Here is a 7,184-nt window from a genome sequence, read left to right on the forward strand (position 1 = left end):
TCTACCAGCCATGACCCATTTCTGCAGTTTTCCGCTCAGATGTTTCAGTTTCCCTTTTTTAAAACATTTCTGCACCTATAAACAAAGTTAAAATTCTCAACACCTTTAAATATAATAAAGCGCCATACACTGCACCATTAACTATAATAGTGCCATACACTGTGTCCGATTATAATAGTACCATACACTGTGTCACACACACACACGCACACACACGCACACACACACACACACACACACACACAAACTTACCGGAAATTTGCGAGTTTACCCCACGTGCTGATTTTAACAATCCAGTGTTGCTAAATGCAGTCTGGCGGCTCAGTTGGCAGACACAAGAATGTCTAGATTGGGCAGCCCCTTCTTAGATAGTGCCACAATGCCCACTCTATACAATGCCACAGTGCCCTCTGTAGATATTGCCACAGTGCCCTCTGTAGATACTGCCACCCCCCCCCCACCCCCGTAGATAATGCCACAACCCTGCTAGATAATGCCGCAGTGCCTCTGTAGATAATGCCACTGTGCCCTCTATAGATAATGCCACAGTGCCCTCTATAGATAATGCCACAGTGCCCTCTGTAGATACTTCCACACTGCCCTCTGAATATAGTGCCCTCTGTAGATAATGCCACACTGCTCTATGTCGATATTGCTACACTGCCCTCTGTAGATAGTGCCACACTGCCCTCTGTAGATAATGCAGCACTGTCCTCTGTAGATATTGCCACACTGCCCTCTGTAGATACTGGCACACTGCCCTCTGTAGATAGTGTCATACCCCCTTGAAGATAGCGCTAACCCCCCATAGATAGCACCATTGGGACTCCCTCTGTGAGTGGAATCTCCAGCCAGAGCATATGCCGGGGATTCCGTCCTAGGGGTAACCCCTGATTTCACTGTCCATATATGAACAGTGATGTCAGGGGCTACTGGAGCAGAATCCCCTGGCAGAGTGTCGACAACAGGGATTCCGCTCCAGCAGTAGCCACTAACGGCACTGTCCATATATGGACAGTGACGTCAAGGGCTTCTCCGGGCACATCCCTAAAAGTAAGGCTGTGCCCGGGGAGTCCTCGGCGAGCTGAGGAGCTCCCTCTGCTCCTCTGGTCTGAACTAATGCAGAAGCAGTTAGCTGACGGTTCCTTGCTTTAGGATTGGGTTCAACTGTCCTGAGCACACAGATAGAGTTGACAACGGGACATACCCCGGCCGCCCGGGACAGTGGGACACCGCCCAAAATCTGGCACTGTCCTGCTGAATCCGGGACGGTTTGGAGGTATGGCCCGGGTGAAATGTAGCACTATCCACAGGGGGGGTGTGGGGCAATATCTAGAGGGGGGGTTGCACTATCTACAGCGGGCTGTGTGGCCATTGCTCACCTACCACCAACGGACTGCGCTCCTTCATGAAGGAGTACTGGCGCATTCCTCCTTCGGCCTGCTCCATCTCCTCTCCCGAGGGACCGCAGATAACAGCCTCAGGGGCTGCATGTGGCCTGCGGGACGCGTGTTTGTGACCCCTGCTTTAAGTACATTACAGAGTGTTCTCTACATACATAGAAGACATGGTTGGTTGGTATTTGGATATATTGGAGAATGTTACATAAGTGAAATATTGGGACCATTCATATTCAGTAGATGTAGTAGAATTCCCATCTATTAACTCCAGTTGTTGCCTCTTTGTATTTTATTGTGCCACCTTATCTGGCTACTGATGATGCGGCAGATAAACCATCTGAAGATCCACTATCAGAGATCGAAAAGATTCAGGTAGACCTGAAAGAGTTATTATATTAAGGTAATGTGACTGGAACTGCCAATCCATAAAGAGAGCTACAAATATATAAAATAGATAGCTGAAAGCTGAATTGATAAACATGTAGATTAAATGTGTCTTTTTTCTGTAGATCACAATGCAAATGGTCCATTATAAAACCAAGAAAAAAAGTATCTGAGATTTCTTCCGCAAGGTGAGAATATACGTTTTATTACAGATTTCTAGTAGTTACTATCTTTTGTTATATTTGATTTCCTAGCTTATGAGAACACTTTTCAATAATATTAATAGAAGCTGCATGGCCGCAAAGTGCAGGATATACAGGAAAGAGACAGAAAGGCATGTGTATGGTTTTCTCTATTATATTCTGAGAGTTACAGAAAAAAGCAGAGCGCCGTCTCCCACTCGGACATCCATTCTCTTGAAAGGTGCAGTCCTACCTTTGGATATGGCACCAATGTCTGTTCAAAATCTTGAACTGTTATTCACTATATGTTTGCTCTTTGGAGATATACTCCTCTAATAATGTAAATCCCTCCCAGTATGTACCTTCATTCTTTTTTATTCCTTTTTGTAGAAGTCTGGATCAGAAGAGCTTCAGCCACCACTCCTAAAGAAAAAAGATGTTGGAACCCAAGTAACTGAAGAGAACCTCGGTGACATCATAATAAGCTCCATTAGCACAAATACTAATCTAGGCTTAAAGGTCTAAGTGGCAACACAAACAGAGGAGGGTGACTGTCAGAACATCTCAGAGGTGTGTACAATAAGGGCTGTACATACCCCAGAACTAGGATAAAAACCTATACCACAGCATAAAACAGTCCAGGTGATGGGGCCAAGGACATTAATTCTGAGCTAATCATAGCTCTCAAAAATAATGTATTGCCTCCTGTGAACTATTAGTGATAAATGTCTTAATAAGGACATCATATAATCACAATATCCTGCAATAAAGTGAATTATTTATTATATGTTATTTATTCAGGTAAAAGCATAATGGGGCAGAGGAAGAAATATGAAGACAATCCTACCACCATTAGAAAGCTCTATGTCTCTGTAAGGATCACTTCTGTTTTATACATTAATGTAGATTTTTTTTTTCCAAACGACAAAATCCCTAGTATCTATATGTCCATGAGTCATCCTCTTAAAGTTGTTAAACCTTCCATTGGGTGTTGGTTGAGAATCAATATGGCCATCATTCCAGCTCCTGCAGGGATTGCCATCCAGCTTTACTAGACTCCAGCCATCTGCACATAGTAAAGCTTGATATCAGTCTCTTATTAGACCTGTAATGGCTGATTTTTGACTTTCAAGTTGTTATCACTTTGTGGAGAAGATATAATTAAAAAAAGCTAAATAATTTTTAGGAATGCTACAGAAGAGGATAGATCATTGTGAGATTTTGATCTTGGGTGGAGATGCAGTATATAACTAATATATTTAGGAATGTGATAGAAGACATAGTATATCTTTAGCACTTTGTGTTTCATTGATCTGCTGCTCAATGATCAATTAATTATTATTCAATTTCTTTTTTAGAAGCCACTGCCACCAGATCAGAAGATAACTCATTGGGGCAGATTTACTACTATGTCTGCGTCAAGAATGTGTAAAAAAAAATGCATACATTTTTAGCACAATTTCGTTTTAAAAGAGGAAGAGGGAATGATGAGGGAATGATGAGCAAAGAAAGAAGAAGGAATTATAAGGGAATATTGACTTATAATGGGAAAAGGGATTTATGAGGGAGAGGGAATTATGAGGGGAAAAGGGAATTATAAGGGGGAAAAGGGAATTATGAGGGAAGAGAGAATTATGAGGGAAGAGAGAATTATGAGGGTAGAGGGAATTATGAGAGAAGAGGCAATTATGAGAGAAGATGCAATTATGAGGAAAGAGGAAATGATGAAGGAAGAGGGAATTATGAGGGAAGACAGAATTATGAAGGGGAAAGGGAATTATAAGGGAAGAATGGCTTTTAAGGAATGAATTGACATGTGAGGGAAATGGGAATTATAAGGGAATAGGGAATTATGAGGGATGACAGAATTATGAGGGAGGGGAAAGGAATTATGAAGGTAGAGGGAATTATAGGGGGAGAGGAACTGATAAGGGAAGAGGAATTTATAGGGGAAGGTTTGAATTATGAGGATAGAGGGAATTGTGAAAGAAGAGGGCTTTATAAGGGAAGAGGGAATTGTAAGGAAAGATGGAATAATGAAATAATGAGGGAAGACAGAATTATTAGGGAAGAGGGAATTATGAGAAAAAAGCCTTATGAGGGAAGAGGGAATTATGAGGGGAAAAGGGAGTTATATGGGAATAGATAATTATGAGGGAAGCAGGAATTATGAAGGAATTATGAGTGGGAAAAGGGTGTTATAAGGGAATAGGGAATTATGAGGGAATTATGAAAGAAGAGGGCTTTGTAAGGGAAGAGGGAATTATGAGGGATGACAGAATTATGAGGGAGGGGAAAGGAATTATGAAGGTAGAGGGAATTATAGGGGGAGAGGAACTGATAAGGGAAGAGGAATTTATAGGGGAAGGTTTGAATTATGAGGATAGAGGGAATTGTGAAAGAAGAGGGCTTTATAAGGGAAGAGGGAATTGTAAGGAAAGATGGAATAATGAAATAATGAGGGAAGACAGAATTATTAGGGAAGAGGGAATTATGAGAAAAAAGCCTTATGAGGGAAGAGGGAATTATGAGGGGAAAAGGGAGTTATATGGGAATAGATAATTATGAGGGAAGCAGGAATTATGAAGGAATTATGAGTGGGAAAAGGGTGTTATAAGGGAATAGGGAATTATGAGGGAATTATGAAAGAAGAGGGCTTTGTAAGGGAAGAGGGAATTATGAGGGAAGAGGGAATTATGGGGAAAAATTGAATTATGGAAGAAGATTGAATTCTGAGGGAAGAGGAAATTCTGAAGAAATAGGGAATTGTGAGGGAATTATGAAGGAAACAGGAATTACTAAAGAAGGGGAAATTATGAGGGAATAGGAAATTATGAAGGAAGATGGAAGTATGAGGAAAGGGAATAATGAGGGAAGAGGAAATTATAAGGGTATTATTAGGGAAATATGAAGAAAGGCGGAATTATAAGGGAAGTATTGAATTATGAGGGAATAGGGAATTATGACGAAAGAGGGAATTATGACGGAAGATGGAATTGCAAGTGAATAGGAAATTAGAAGGAATTATGAGGGTAAAGGGAATTATAAGGGAAGAAGGAATTATAAGAGAATATAGAATTATGAGGGAAATGGAATTATAAAGAAGGAATTATAAGAGAATATAGAATTATGAAGGAAAAGTGAATTATGAGGGTAGAGAGAATTATAAGGGACTTTTAAGTGATATCATGTATTATGAAGAAAAAAGGAATTATAAGGGAATAGAGAAATATGAGAGAAGAGAGAATTATCAGGGAAGAGGGAATTATGAGGGTAAAGAGTTATAGGAATGATGAGGAATGATGAGGGTAGAGGAATTCATGAGGGATGAAGGAATTATGAAGGAAGGGAATTATAAAGGATTTATGAGGTAAAAGGGAATTATGAGGGAAGAGGGAATTATAAGCGTGGTATGAGGTAAAAGGGAATTATGAGGGAACTATGGGGGAAGAGGGAATTATGAGGTTACAGGGAATCATGAGAAAAGAATGATTTCTGAGAGAAGAAGGAATTATAAGGGAATTATAAAGGATATGGAAATGATTAAGGAAGAGGGAATTATAGGGGAATAATGAGCTTTGAGGGAAAATGGAACGAGGAAAGGGAATTATGAGAAAAGAGAGAATTATGAGGCAAGAGGGATTATGTTGGAAGATGGAAATATGAAGAAAGAGGGAATTATAAGGGAAGGATCTATTATATAACCGAGAAGGACGTGGTGTCTGAATCTCACATAGAGCTCCGCCCACAGAGCTCCGCCCACAGCCCAACCGCCAGTTAGCTCTACCCACAGCCATTAGACTGAGGAAGGAAATGTGAGTGATTAGTAGCGTAGCTATAATTACCCTCCCTCCCATACACAGTATAATGCCCCCCTCTCTCCAATACACAGTATAATACACCCACCACAGAATCTGCAAGGGGAACGGGGCGATTGGTCACACAGACTGTAGATGGGAAGTAGATAACCCACAGGCTGTACTGCAGGGATTGCCATCCAGCTTTACTAGACTCCAGCCATCTGCACATAGTAAAGCTTGATATCAGTCTCTTATTAGACCTGTAATGGCTGATTTTTGACTTTCAAGTTGTTATCACTTTGTGGAGAAGATATAATTAAAAAAAGCTAAATAATTTTTAGGAATGCTACAGAAGAGGATAGATCATTGTGAGATTTTGATCTTGGGTGGAGATGCAGTATATAACTAATATATTTAGGAATGTGATAGAAGACATAGTATATGTTTAGCACTTTGTGTTTCATTGATCTGCTGCTCAATGATCAATTAATTATTATTCAATTTCTTTTTTAGAAGCCACTGCCACCAGATCAGAAGATAACTCATTGGGGCAGATTTACTACTATGTCTGCGTCAAGAATGTGTAAAAAAAAATGCATAAATTTTTAGCGCAATTTCGTTTTAAAAGAGGAAGAGGGAATGATGAGGTAATATGGAATGATGAGCAAAGAAAGAAGAAGGAATTATAAGGGAATATTGACTTATAATGGGAAAAGGGATTTATGAGGGAGAGGGAATTATGAGGGGAAAAGGGAATTATAAGGGGGAAAAGGGAATTATGAGGGAAGAGAGAATTATGAGGGAAGAGAGAATTATGAGGGTAGAGGGAATTATGAGAGAAGAGGCAATTATGAGAGAAGATGCAATTATGAGGAAAGAGGAAATTATGAAGGAAGAGGGAATTATGAGGGAAGACAGAATTATGAAGGGGAAAGGGAATTATGAGGGTAGAAGGAATTGTGAGGCAAATGGGAATTATAAGGGAAGACAGAATTATGAGGGAAGAGGGAATTATAAGGGAAGAATGGCTTTTAAGGAATGAATTGACATGTGAGGGAAATGGGAATTATAAGGGAATAGGGAATTATGAGGGATGACAGAATTATGAGGGAGGGGAAAGGAATTATAAAGGTAGAGGGAATTATAGGGGGAGAGGAACTGATAAGGGAAGAGGAATTTATAGGGGAAGGTTTGAATTATGAGGATAGAGGGAATTGTGAAAGAAGAGGGCTTTATAAGGGAAGAGGGAATTGTAAGGAAAGATGGAATAATGAAATAATGAGGGAAGACAGAATTATTAGGGAAGAGGGAATTATGAGAAAAAAGCCTTATGAGGGAAGAGGGAATTATGAGGGGAAAAGGGAGTTATATGGGAATAGATAATTATGAGGGAAGCAGGAATTATGAAGGAATTATGA

General features: G+C 40.1%; 1 long non-coding RNA gene across 2 annotated transcripts; it reads left to right on the plus strand.

Annotated features, from left to right (window-relative positions):
- The first annotated feature begins 1,728 nt into the window (after positions 1-1,728).
- On the plus strand, positions 1,729-6,385 carry LOC142741210 (uncharacterized). Of its 2 annotated transcripts, none has more exons than XR_012881035.1 (6): positions 1,729-1,800; positions 1,910-1,972; positions 2,357-2,608; positions 2,768-2,838; positions 3,325-3,394; positions 6,280-6,385. It is a non-coding gene; the product is annotated as an uncharacterized LOC142741210 (long non-coding RNA). The 2 variants fall into 2 exon arrangements; XR_012881034.1 differs by having other exon boundaries at positions 2,357-2,536.
- Positions 6,386-7,184: the final 799 nt, after the last annotated feature.

Source organism: Rhinoderma darwinii, chromosome 2, assembly GCF_050947455.1.
Source record: "Rhinoderma darwinii isolate aRhiDar2 chromosome 2, aRhiDar2.hap1, whole genome shotgun sequence".
Classification (NCBI taxonomy): domain Eukaryota; kingdom Metazoa; phylum Chordata; class Amphibia; order Anura; family Rhinodermatidae; genus Rhinoderma; species Rhinoderma darwinii.